The sequence below is a fragment of the Pinus tabuliformis genome, chromosome 5_2 (genome assembly GCF_031772625.1).
Source record: "Pinus tabuliformis cultivar Carrire ecotype Pingquan chromosome 5_2, CPIR1, whole genome shotgun sequence".
NCBI classification, from domain to species: domain Eukaryota; kingdom Viridiplantae; phylum Streptophyta; class Pinopsida; order Pinales; family Pinaceae; genus Pinus; species Pinus tabuliformis.
The window spans coordinates 226449643-226464424 of NC_142306.1; the positions used below are offsets into that span (position 1 = coordinate 226449643).

At 33.7% G+C, this 14782-nt stretch overlaps 1 pseudogene; it reads right to left on the minus strand.

Annotated features, from left to right (window-relative positions):
• Positions 1-10938: 10938 nt before the first annotated feature.
• On the minus strand, positions 10939-12241 carry LOC149158361 (putative mannose-1-phosphate guanylyltransferase 2; annotated as a pseudogene).
• Between the last annotated feature and the right edge of the window lie 2541 nt (positions 12242-14782).

Here is a 14782-nt window from a genome sequence, read left to right on the forward strand (position 1 = left end):
TCAGAATGATGACTAAAACAACAATTCCTTCAGGCAATCCAATGATCAACCAATCAGTTTTCTAATGACCTAATGACAAGAAGAAAGTAAAACCTAAAAAAATTATTATCGAAGAAACTCAAAACCAAAAGAAAACTAGATGTAGGATTCTCAAAGGGCTTAACACACTCAGGGACATAAGGAGGACCAACTGGAATCAAGTCAATGAGAGAGAAATGCATCAAAAGGAAATTTTTTGCATGAAACAGGGTTCAACGTTGGTGCAAAGAGGATATTAATGCTCTGCAACGTAGGTATAGAAGAGGCTAGAGTGCTTTGCAATGCTCTGTTAGTAGACCAGTGGTTGTGCGGACCAAGGAAAAGGGATTTTCCGACACAAAAAACCAAATGAAACTCAATGAAAGGTCTTCCTAGGGTCAATTCAAGTTGACTGAGACATTGGAGGTCTTTTCAAGAGGTGTAACAAGGGAAAAAGTGAAGGAAACCACTAAGGGAATGAATCAGTTGTCAGTATCATCACCAATTTGTTATACAAAATCTATGAGTGCCGACAAAAGTGTCTTCCCTAGACCTAGTGGCATGTTTAGAACAACATAAATCAAATACTATCAGGTTTTCCTTAGAAGAATTGGATAATGGAAAGATGATTACTTGTGATTCGTCACAAGCTCTTCTCTCCTCTCGGCTTGTCAGCTCCAACCATAGCTCTGATTGCTATAATTATAACCCCCACAAACAAACAACACAAGCCAAAGATATACAACATCTATGTAGCATTATCCAATCATTCTATTCAATGGATCGACAAAGCAATGAAACACATGCATATAGGCATAACATAACACATGTAGGAAAATGATATACTCTTTATATTAATATGAAAGGGAGAGAGTTAACCAAAAGTGGAAGTTGTTCTTTTATAAATCCTCCCAAGTTGACTTATCCTTCCTTACCACAATGTACACCTCAAAGCCACTCTAATGCATGGGAATGATAACTCTCTTATGATCAAAGCAATAGTATAAGGGTATGATTGGTCTCCAAAAGCCAAACCTTAACCTGTGGATGGTAGTTTGGGAATTCGTATCCATTTACCAATATAGGCTTAAGATACACTCTTGAAGGGAGGATGAGATCAAGGGATAAGAGGTGAAAACTTTAAGGGAGGGGATATAGGTTTCAAAGTTCTTATCCAAGGTAAATGGTTGTAACAACTCCTAGAAGCTTCTAGAAGAGGAAGCTTAGGGATTCTTTTTATTTTTCCCGAACCTTCTTTGATTAAAGCAGGTGCAGAACTGATCAACCTTCCACTTAAAGAAGCTCCCTAAAGGGTCATGGTGCACAAGGATGTAAAATAACTAGAATGAAACATTCAAGTTTAGAAACTCAGGGATTTGAGAGAGTCATGCTTAGGAATCTGTGTAGGTATGATGACAAGGTGTTCATGGATGTCGATTGATCAGTTCTGTAGGCTTATTGAGTAGATGTGACAAAATGGCCTATAACAACATGTATAATGCATGAAAAAGAAGAAAGAGCAAAAACCCAGTGTGAAGAAACCTCCCCCCCCCAAAGAGTATAATGACAAAAGTAGAGAAAAGACAACTGCTAGGCAATCATGTCCGTCACCCTGAGACAATCTCATAGAAATTGAAACTTCTTCTCAGTGAATGTCTTAGTGAAGATGTTAGAAATCTGCTTAGAACTAGGATAGTATTGTAGATTGATGATCCCATCATGAATCAGTTCTCTAATCAAGTGCATACGGATCTCGATATGTTTGGTCCATTGTCGCTACACTGGATCTTTGCAAAAATTTAGTGTACTCTGATTATCACACCATATGATAGCCAGACAATGGACAATAATACCAAGAGGAAAAAGAAAATGTTGTAGCCAAATGGACTAAATATTGGCATTGATTTCTCCTCTATAAACAACCTTTTCTGATGATAAAGCAATGGCAGTTTGCTCCTTTCTTGACTAACAAATTGGGTTGGATCCCAAACTAAGTACATAACTTGAGTTCAACTTGCGATCAAGTTTGTCACCAACCAACTCTAAATTTGTGAACCCAATGTGATCCAAAAAAAAATGTGTTGCCTAATGAATCCCATAAGTGATTGTCCCCTGGACATATCAAAGGATATGCTTTGCATATTTCCATTGTAACTCATGTGGGTCCTATATGTATTTGGAAATTTCTACTATGACATATGAGAGATCAAGATGGGATTGAGTGAGATAAATAAGACTCCCCACAAGTTGACTGCACAATATGTAATTAGCGAATGGTGTGTCTTTGCCATTTTCAAGCTTTATCCATGATAAGAAAGGTGTGGTTGTTGGCTTACATTAGTTCATGTGAAATCATGCCAAAAGACCTCTAGCATACTTTGGTTGAGGAATGGTAATCCCACAACCACTATGATTGATCTCTAGTCCAAGGAAGAAATTTAGCAAGCCCATATCTATAATATAAAAATGATTATGCAATGCAGTTTTAATCTCGGCAATTGCAGAAGTTGAACTACCCATTATGAAAATATCATCTACGTAGAGTACTATGATAAAAAAGGAGTCAATTTTCTTCAACAAAAAAACATTGGAATCATATTTGCAACTTACAAACTTTTGACATAACAAATAAGTATCCATCTTTGCATACCATGCCTTAGGTGCTTAGTTGAGGCCATAGAGAAACTTCTTTACCTTACATGCCAAAGATGAATTTTCGATGTATCCCTGTGGTTGCTGCATGTAGATTTCCTCCTCAAGATCACCATGAAGAAAGGAATTCTTCACATTCGTATGATGCACATCCCAGCCTCTTGTTGTTGCGATGGAGAGAGCTAGCCGAATGGAAGCCATTTTTGCCACTGGAGAAAAAGTCTCATCGTAGTCAACAACATGTACTTGTTGAAAACCTTTTGCCACCAACCATGCCTTATATCAACTAACTTGGATATCTTCTACTTTATTGGTCTAGTAAACCCTCTTACGCCTGAAAATTTTATGATTGGAAGGTAGCGGAACTAGATCCCAAGTCTGGTTCTTAATGAGAATTTGTATTCTTCATCCATAGTTGCTTCCCATTCAAGATGCCTAGTTGTTTCTTCATAAGTCTTTGGATCAGATGAATACATCATATAAGCGTGCAAGGGCATGGATTGATCCATAGCTAAGAGTGGTTGTGCATCTTCCTCAAACTGAGGTATATTGGTAGGATCATCGAGGAGATAACTAATGCTACACCATTTTTGTACTGAAGGTGGTCAAGAATCTTCTGAAATGCATGAGGAAGTATTATCTCGATGCTTAACAACTAGTGGTCCACCAAGTTTCATAGGCAAAGGCTTATCTAGATCATAATTCTGACCTGAAGTATCCTCTGCATACTCATCAATTAATGGTGAGGGAAGCTTTGAAATAGGTTCATCTGGTGGTGCAAGCAAAACATCTTCTTCAAACTTTACGCTCCTTTAGATAAAGAGATCTTCAGTGTTGATATCGAGAAATATGTACCCTTTAACTTCATCAGAATATCCAACAAACATGCATGTATTTCTCTGATTCTGCAAAGCCTTTCTCTTCTCTGTAGAAATGTGAACCCATGCTTGAGATCCGAAAATGCAGAAATGACTAACTTCAAGTTGCATGCAATTCCAAACCTCAAAAGGTGTTTTTCTAGTAACAGATTTATGAGGAGATATATTCTAGATGTATAAGGCACAATTGATAGCTTCAACACACAATTTTTATGGAAGAGATCTTGCATGCAACGTGAAATTGGACATTCCTTTTCTGCGGAAGGTAAGGAACTGTGTGCTCCAACTGTATGCTTGCTTCATTACAAAGATTTTGGATAGATTTTGGATATGTTTGTTGACATCTTCCTTCCCATGACATGTGCTAAGGATCTTGATGTGTTTTCCATACTGACATGCGTTTTGAAGATATTTAGATGTTGAAAAACTTCTGACTTGAGTTTCAAGAAATAAACCTAAGTGAAACTCATGTAATTATCGATAAATGAACAAACATATCTTTATTTTCTCACTGAAGGTACTAGAAATGGATCGATGATATCACTGTGTATAGGCTCCAAAGGTGAAGAGGCTCTCCATTCATGCCCCTTCTCAAAATTGTCTTGTGGATGCTTTCCAAGACCACATCCATTACAAACACCATTTGAAAATTCAATAGTCGGAAATCCTTTAACCATCCCTTGCTTGCTAATTTGCTACATATATCTGAAATTCAAGTTCCCAAATCTCTCATGCCAAATCCTACTTTCTTCATTTGCATGCGTAAGTATTAAAAAACAATTTGATTGAGGAACAAAATAAAAAATAAAAATGTATACATATTAGATTGATCATTTACCTTGGCAAATGTAATCTTCATGTTGGCTTACATATCATAAATGCTCATAGAATCTAGGGTAAATTCCACTTTATTTCTGGTGCCAGTGTGTTTCATATGATACACTAAAATAAGATTCATAGAAAAACTCAGAATATTCAATACATTCTTATAACTTCCATCTTCAAATTGCACTCTTCCTTGTCCAATTGCTTCAAGTGCAGAATTGTCCTCAATGAGAATATGAGGTCCTGATTATGCATGCAGAGAAGAAAATGATTCCTATGAAGAAGCCATATGATGTGAAGCTCTTGAATCGATGATACATTATTGTGGTGTAGAATAAAGGGCAATCAAAGCATGACCATTACCGCTTGATTTTGATGGTTTTTCCTTTATCTTCTTCTTGGCACATTCTCGAATGTGATGACCAAGATTACTTTCTTGAAGAGTCTTTTCCATTAGATCAATAATCTTTTGCATGCAAGAGAATTCATGATAATATCCTCTATTACAATAATGACACTTGGAGTTTCCTTTATTTCCCTTCTTACCCTTGGAGTTAGAAGAGTCATCGAGGGGTTTTGGATTTCCTCACTTTCTTGGAACTGGATCTCATGCCTTTCATTTTCCTTTAGATTGTTGATTTTCTTCCATGTTGGACTTTCCTTTTTCATGCATGGAAAGTGCATGTGCATTTTAAGACTTTAATGAACCCATCTTGATGAGATTATGCTACTCGTGAATAAGATACTCAATAAATGCATCAAGTTTCGACATTTTCCATTTATCTCCATCTGCAAGTCTAACTGTATGAAATGTAGAAACAAAAACATATTCATGACTTAATTTAGACAAAATAGAAAGGATTTTTTAACGTTCCCTTTTGGATTTATCGATCTCGCAATCCCGTAATTATAGAAGAAATGATTTGAATTTCATAAAGAAATACAGAATGTTCTCAAAGTTGTTTAGATGTAAGGAATTTACCTCATTTCGAGAATATGAACCCACGTCTCATCCTACTTTCCAAATAAGTTCTCCAAGGTTTTTCAAACTTCACTGGGAGTGGTACATGTGTCCATATGGAAATGCAATGTTGGAGATATGGTCAACAATAGAAGACCAAAAGCCACATCCAGCTTGTTGAAGTATTTGGATTTTTCAATGGCAGAATTAGGTTCAGATTCCATATTCATAACTGTTTGATACAGGCCTTTTCCTCTAAGTTGAAGGAAAATATTTGGCTCCCATTGGAAATAGTTATACGGAGTAATAATATCTGAATACGGGAACTCCATTCTTTCACCTTGTAGTTGTAGCAATAATTGCTACAGTTCTCCAATATTTGGATCTGCAAATCAAATCTCTAAAGAATTTCCAATTATTGATCTTCAAACCTGCAAAATATTGTTCATGCACCTTCTCTATACCCTTGTAGCTCTAGTACCATGTAAAATTATTAGAGTATATATATGGATCTAGCTTAAGAAGAATGGCACAAGCTTGCAAGAATTGAAAAGAAAATTAGGATTGAGAATGAATTTGATTACTCAATATTGCTTTGAGAATCAATACATAAAGCAACTAAGTTAAGCTTAGTTGTACATGAAATAACTATGGATAATTAAAGCTAACTAAAGTTAAGTTTGATTTATGTTCTTACTGTGCACATGCACCACATGCAAGCACTAGAGTTAACTAACTAAAGCCAAGTGCATACCACATGTAAGCACTCAAGTTATCTAACTAAAGCTAAGTGCACATCACATGTAAGCACTCAAGTTAACTAACTAAAGCCAATTGCATATCACATGCAAGAAATAGAGTTGAACTGAAGTTATTTAAGGCTAACTATGTGCATGTACACCAACAAAGTCGATGAATTGTTGTGTGTTGTAAAGTATTAGGGCAATAGTTGAGAGGTACACGCGAGAGATCTTATAGAATTTGACTCTAATGGATTTGTGTGAGGATAAATTAATGGTAGCCAATTTTGTTTCAATGAAGTCCTACCTTCCCCAATAGAAGATACTTACCTTCATCTTATGCTTTGACATGGATTATTAACCATGTCTCGCTTGGCTAGATGCGACCCTTCCGCGAAAGACATATACTTATGCAAATGCAATGGTTAGTTGACTTCATGAGATGAAACTGAGCACTTACATGAATCCAGCTACTAAAAACTCACACAAATCGAGCCACTGAGAAAGAACATGAATCCATCGAGTGCGAAGAAGATCAAACGAATTCAGTTTATTGTTGTGTTAATATATTTTTAAGATTGAATGAATTGAGTTGATTGTTGTGTTAATCCATTTTTAACTAGCAATTGCCTCTAAAGGTGGAAAGGTACACAAAAGAATATAATATTTGTTAAACTCAAAGAAGTTGAAAAGACAAAATGGATCAGTTTTCACATGGTCACTTTTATCAATGGGGTAAATACAACTCAGAGACAACTGCAAAGAGCTAGACAAAAAATTGAATCTACAGCACGCTACCACCTTCTTGCCCGAATCCAAGATCATGCCCAAGGCGACTATTGCATATCAGTGGACTTCAACATTTTCCCTCAATCTTGTGTAGTGAAATTGTGATTTTTTATTTTTTAAAATGAGTTTTTAAACTTTTTGAGCACCTAAATTCTTCCAACTCTATAACACTTTTAATTTTAACACATATTAATTTCAAAAGGAATTTTTGAAAATTATTCCTGTAAATTGCAAAACTTAAAATAATTAAACTACAATTTTCTTCAACAGCCATGAGTCGTTGTTCCCTTCACCAAGATTTATTTGCACAACAATGCTTCTTTAAATGACAACAGATGTCCATGACGAGTAGTGGGCAGGTACAAAGTGGTTGTTTATGTTTTACATTTAACTATATGTGAAGGCACCAATGAACATTCCTTCTACAAATGACAACACATGTCCATGCTACCAGAATTGGGCAAGTGAGGTATGGCCCATGCTTGGAGGACTGGTTAAGTGAGGTATGACCCTTTTACTAAAAAATAAGAAATAAATAAAAAAGATGATTTCAACGGATTAATAAGAAATCAACGTTTTTTCTTGAATTAATAAGATGTCAATGGTTTTTTTAATCTAAAAAGTGAGAAAAAAGTGTGTAGTTTGGTGGGTGATTTGTTTTTCTCTTTTAAATTTATCCCATTATTATATTATTTTTTAATTTTTAATAAAATTTCATGTTTTGGAAAATTATAAATTTAATTAATTATATATATATTGCTTGTAAAGTGATCTGTGTTTATCCAGGCTTGACTTGTGGCTTGAGAAACTGCAACCTAGGGACATCTAAGCCATCAAAATCACCCTAGGGATCGCACCAAGTCTTGGCCACACCATCCCTAACATGACTACATTTTAGCATGTCTCCTCCCCTTAGCACGAGTGCAACAACCTCTATGAGGTTTGATCCTGGGTCACCTTGCCAACGAGGCTCATCGTCAACCAGTTGTGCTAGTGGGACTTGACCATTATTATATATAATTATAATATAATTTATATTTAATTATTATTAATATTATCATATTAATAATAATGTTATTAATAATATTAATATATATCATTAATAATAATATCAATAATACTATTATTAATATTTAGAACATTATTATTAATATATGTATTAATAATAATAATATTATAAATAATAATAATTATTTATATAATTATTTTAAATATTTTATTTAATAATATTAATTATTAAATTGATAAAAACATTTACTCAAACATTTGGATAGATTGATTTGTTCACCTTTTTCTTGAGGATGAATCACATTAGATGGCTTGAAACATCAACCAAATCTTAATAATGTGATTAATCCCAAAGACAATCTCATTATCATTATGCATCACAAAAGTCTAAGATCCAGTAAAAATTATTTTATTAAATTACACACACACACATATTATATATATATATATATATATATATATGAAAATACATTTTATGATTTGGAAGGTACTAATAGATATGACGAATAATTGTTTATTCATAAAGTATTAAATGCTTTATATTTAAATTTTTCATTACAAATTTAAAGTTATTTATATTTTAGAATATAAAATTTAGAGAGAAATCTTATGTTTTTTTCTTCTTTTCCACTAAAATTCAGCAATAAAAATTTTGATGATATTGTTGTTTTTAATTATTTGAAAAGGTATTTTAATTAAAGAGTTCAGGCTTCTGTGATCCATATCAAGTTTGTGAGAGATTTTTCGGCGAAAATCACATGGAAAACCATTTGTCTATGGGTTTCGAAAAGGTACTTTAAATACATAAATGAATTTAAATATGTGAAAAGCCCTTAAAACAATTAATAAATACCATTTTAACAAATTTAAAAATCACCAAAATACATAAAACTTAAAACATTTAAAATACACACTTACCCAAAAAAAAAAACATTTGGAGAATTTAAATCTAATAAACTTTCAATAAACTATAAATTTTATCACAAACTAGGTCAATAAAATTAAAATAATCTCTGAACTCTTTCTACTTCAACACCATATTATTTCATTTCACTAACTAAACAGAGGTATTTATATACGTCCACATTTCACTGATTAAACAGAGGTATCTATACACATCCTTCCAACATAAATAGAATTAAGATGGATCTAGATTGGTTATATATCACTAATCATCATATGCCTAGATTGAGTGAACATCAATTTTTTTTATAAATACACATAATATTTATAAACAATACTCATTTTAAGAAAAATGTACATTATATACACAACAATAGAGCTTAAAAAAATGTATTAATTATGGGGAAATGCAATTCTAAATAAAAATACAGGAAAATCTTCCCAATCAATATCAATTTCGATCTAATATATAATATTTTTATTATGGTCAAGTATGATGGTAGGATATAAACTTTTTCTTCTTTGTCATATGGCTAATATTATGATATTGTTACCATATTTATTAGTGTTATCATTAAATGAGGGGCATAAAGGAACTTCAGCATGCAATGTCTAGCTTCCAAAGCCTCTTCAACCACACAACCATACAAGTACTATCCAGGGTGGGCAGGTGGGCTTCAAGAGGCATGCTCCAACCTCCATGTCATCATCAAAGTGAAAATTCTACCTCCAAAAACTCTACGAGGGTATGGTTCCTCCACAAGTCATGCAAATAATCCCCACAAAAAGTTTATCATTAAAGTTTATTAATATATACATACCCAAAAATATTATGACAAAATATTAAAAAATGTCTAATCTAACCACAGAACAATCATGAAATCAAAGCCATGCAACTAGAAACAATCCTTGTTGTTCAAAGAAATTTAATCACAAGACCCAACTCATAGGGGTAGCTCTATTGGCCATTGAGATGTTATGAAGTATTATGTAAACAATAAAGATCAACACTCAAAACCCCTAGGTCAATCCAAAAAAAAAAAATCAATCCCAAGACCCTGGTTCCTAGCATTCTAGTTTTCTTCAACTCACATAGATATCACAAACATCATTAGTGACATGCATACTCATTATAGTAAAGAATTTGAAAGACCAAATGAACTATTGAAAGGAAGCTTGAGATTTCACTCATTATTTAGGTGCTTGCTACATATTAAAGTTGATGAAACATTCTCATAGAATATTCCTATGTACTAGAAGGCTTGGATCTCATGGTCAATTCACTCTACACAAGTATATGTAGAAATTGATGAACCCCACCTACTAATCATCAGATCAAATCTGATCCTTGTTACATGAAGGTCCAGTATAATCATGAACATGTTTTGGATGAAGATGCATGCTTCTAGTTCCACTACCACAAGTTAATTTCTCAAAAATATCACTTTTACTAACTATTTGTGAATGTGCTCTTCAATGGAAAGCAAATAGAGTTGAATGTTTGACAAAAATACTAGCTTAAACTGGATAATTTTTATGGCATTGACAAATCCAGTATCCTCAATGTTTGGTGGGCTACCATCATTTTTATCTTTCTCAATAAATATTTTATGCACTCTCTAATCACAGGTTTTGTTATCTCCTTGCATCCGTAAGCCTTATTGTTGGCATCAATCCTTCTTTCCTAGCCTTCTTTTAACTAACATGTGCATCAACACAAAACTCCTTACTTCTTTCCTAGCTTCCTTTTAACCAACATGTGCATTAACGCATGACTCCTTGATCTAGAATAATTGATCAAAAATATTATTTACCTATTGACTATTATAAAACGAAGATTGCAAGAACATAACAATATAGACAGTTTCAAATAAGAAATATTGAATCAAACATTCTAATGACATCAACACTAAATCAGTGCTTGTAGGAAGCCACAGAGTGCAAGCCTAAGAAAAAACCCAAGCTTTGCAGTTAGCCTAAAATTTCCATTCCTCCCCTAACCTCCAAAAGTAGAAACAGAGAAAAATTTACACCCCCAACCCCGAAAAGAAGCCTACAACATAAAACATTATCCCTTCTACCTACCCCCAAAATCTACGACATGGAAAATTATCATTAATATTACACTAACCAATTAGCAACTAGGCCTTCCTCATATTTCCAATCACATGACAACTTCTGGCTTGAGAATGTTAGTTTTGATTTCTTTATGAGGAAGGACCACACCTGCATTGTTGTATACGTCATCAAAAGCATGGACATCCTCGCCCAATATGGTCATGGTTTCAATGCAAGCCCATTGACCAACAGTAAAGTGCCAACTAATGATACTTCCAGATACACAAGCGTGTTTATAGATGTGCACTCCACACATAATGGTGCACCGTGACAATCTCACTTCTACCTCAATCACACAATGTGGGCCAATGGCCATGTCTGGCCCAATCAAGCAACCCTCACAAATCCATCTAATGTTTTCGACAATCACATTTCCAACAATGTTAACCCTAGTTGCTAATTTATCCGAGGTGTTTCTTCTAAGAGAATTCAAGTAGAGCCTTAGACATGAAATATAGTCTCTGGGTTGCCCAATATCCATCCAGAGACGAGGTGAAACCATAGGATAGATTTGTTTCTCCTGTGCATTTTTTGGGAACACTTCGTTTTCAATGGATGTGTGTCTCACCTCAATTCGTCCCAAAACACTAGGGTTCAGAAGGTAGATTCCCGCATTGATCTTGTTACCAACAAAGACCCTGGGCTTCTCAATGAAACTCTCTACCTTTCCATTGTCCTAATCAAGAATAAAAAAACCATATTTTGAGGGTTCATGAACCTAGTTCAAGCGATTAATTATTTATTGTTTACCTTACAAACCATGAAAAAATCGAACTAAGAGAGGATTTACATAAGGAAATTATGAAAAGCAATTCCCTTGCAATTTGGCTTTTGCAAAGACATGCCTTTCCAAAACCAGACCAAGGAAAATGGTTCCAAGTGAGAAGGGGCTTGAGGTAGGACATAAAATTGTACCTTGGTCATCGTGATGGATGCTTCTCCTCCATGTTTTATGTGGAAATTAACCATGGCTCCCTAGATCCATCTATTAGTTTTTCCCTTGTAAGAGCTAAAGGCCTAGTAGCTCCCATGGGCTCTATTTACTGAGAATAGGTAATATTAATCCCAAATTTCATTTCAAATGCCTTCAATATGCTAAACATAACTTCATCAACGCTGATAGCTTTTAGTGCTTTAATCTGCTCAAAAATTGAAATCCAATAAATTGTTTAATTTTCCATACAAAAAATAGACTACATCCTTCATCAGTGCTAATTTTAGAAGTTTAATAACTTTACTTGATGCAAAATCATTTTTTTATTCGAAAAGTCAACCAGAGGCTTAGGGACACCCAATTTCCAAGGGTGCAACCTGGTTCCAAAACCATCAACCAATATGAGGGCCTTCATGGTATTTTGTTACTTCTCCTAGCTTTTCTGACCATTTCCCTCCTTTGTTGATCAACAAGAGGTGAAGATGCCTGAAACGGGTCGTAGAACTCTAATGTTGAAGCCTAAGCAGGTGGTGGTGGTGCATTCGAATGTGTCAGGGTGCTAGCCACGTGCCAAATTTTAACAGTAATTAGGCAAACGAAAATACGCTTTTGTGATTGGCTAAATCTGTTTAGCCAAACCCAACAGAGGAACATCTTAGGTGTAATTATTTATTTATATGGTTATTTAATTATTATTTTTTTGGTTTGGTGGACATTAGAGAAAATTGCTTTTATTATCTTTTGAGGACATGAAAACTTCTACATCGCCCTCATACTAGTTGTGTAATGGGCCTATCACCACAAATAATATGTCACCCGAGACAATAAGCTAACTTATTACAATTTATTATACAAAGACAAAAGGAAGTGAAAATAAAAAATATATTGTTTGAGTTTTAGGAATTGTTATAATTATGTAAAAGTATTTAATTGGCTTTAGAAGTTTTTGTTGTTTAAATAGATTTTTTTTTTAACTTTAAAATATATATTATGATTATTTAAATAAATTTAATATTTTGAAAAAAAAGTAAAATATATAAATTATGTAAAGTTCATAATTCAAATTTATAATTTTAATAAATATTTATTAAACTTTTAATAAAATTAACTTCAAAATATAAAAAAGTTATAATATAATTGCTTTAACAAAATAGTAATCATTTTTCTTTAATGTAAGAAAGAAATACACTAACATATTTATAAAGAGTGAGACACCATTGATGATGATATTTGATGTAAGAAAAAGATAAACTAATATATCTATAAGTTTTAATCTAAAGAGACTGCTTTTTTACCTTGAAAATCATGGAAATTCTGGCAAGATTTTGATAAAATTTCGCAGGGATTTTCTAAATTTAGGTTACAATGGTAAAAATTCAAAATTTTGGGTGCCCCATAAGTTTCTGAGAGTTATGAATCCATTACCAACATCAAAAAAATGATTCAAACATGACTACTACAAGATTTTTTGAAACCTTTTTGCCCAGATTCTGACCACTTTTGACTCTCCGAGCAATTCCTCTGCCTCCATATCCTTCTTGTATTTATAAAGAATGAGACGCCATTGATGGCGAGATTTGATACAGTCACAATTCCATTGACCTATTCATATTAGGGGTGTTACACCTAATACAACACTACGTGAAATAAATGCCCCTTATAATAAATATGCAGTGAACATCCCCTATAATAAATATAATAAATAAATAGATCTGTCTACTAGAAATTTATAAAGAAAGAAGAAACAAAAAGTGACATGGCATTTAAGGGTACTAAATATAATATCATATATACTATACGTCAACAATTATCATGCAAACATTCAAATATGTTAGTCAAATGTCGTATACAAGCATTTTCACATATTCGTGAAAAGAAAAGTCGAAACGAAATGCGACATGTAACTGCCATGTAAATTAAGTGCCATGTATTAAGACATCGGGTCTGAACCTGACCTCGGGACTTTTGCGATGGTTCTTGTTTATAAACCCCAATAGCCCGGATCCAATATGCAACTTAATTATGGTTTATAAACAATAACAGGGCCGTAGCATAATATCATAACTTTTAAAGGATTACATGTATAAACCTTCAATGCTTATGATTCTCCGACATACTATTCCACCTTCCACCTTCTTATATCTTCTCTCTTCTTACATTTTTGCAAGACCTCATGAATTCCAAAGTATTTTTTCAGCACTGTAACAATCTCAAGTGGCGTCATCGGAATTAAAAACCCTTGTCAAAGCATAAAATGAGGAATGCATATCAATAATGAGGGAGATAGATCCCCACACACCTGGTGGTAAGTCTTGCCATTTTCAGAATCATAAATTCTTCCTCCAATAACACACACTCCTGGAGATTTTGTTCGCTTCTACACCCCATCCGAAGCCAAAACTTTCATTTTGAAAGCACTTGTTTGGGGAGTGGACATGTTCTCTTTGTTGTGTGCCTGTGAGTCCTTACTGGGATCAAACACCAAACCCTTTCAGATGGCCTTTTCATCTATTTTCTAGTCATTCTTTGTTTTGGAAGATCCCCTTGGGGAGGACAATTTTTTTGTTCTTAACTTATGTTTTCTTAAGTGGTGATCTTTGTCACTGTTGATATGAGATACAACTTCCTTTTAAGGGGCTCCTTTGGACTTGTGAAGGGTTCACGACTTAAATTCTTTAAACCAAACATATGGTGTTTCCTTTGGTGGAGACCATGGCAATTGCATGACTGTATGATAAAGAAATTTTTTTGTAATTTATTTGGTACAGGTTTCAAAAATACCAAAAATAAATGAGTTCAGGGATGATCTCATACTGTTGTTCTTGTTTGTTTGTTGGGAATTTAGTTAATCTTATGTAAATCAGGGGAATTAACTTTGTTTTCATATTTGGGTTTTATTAGCAAGTACTTGGTTTGAATCCCCTAAATTAAGTACAATAACTTACTTGAGGACACT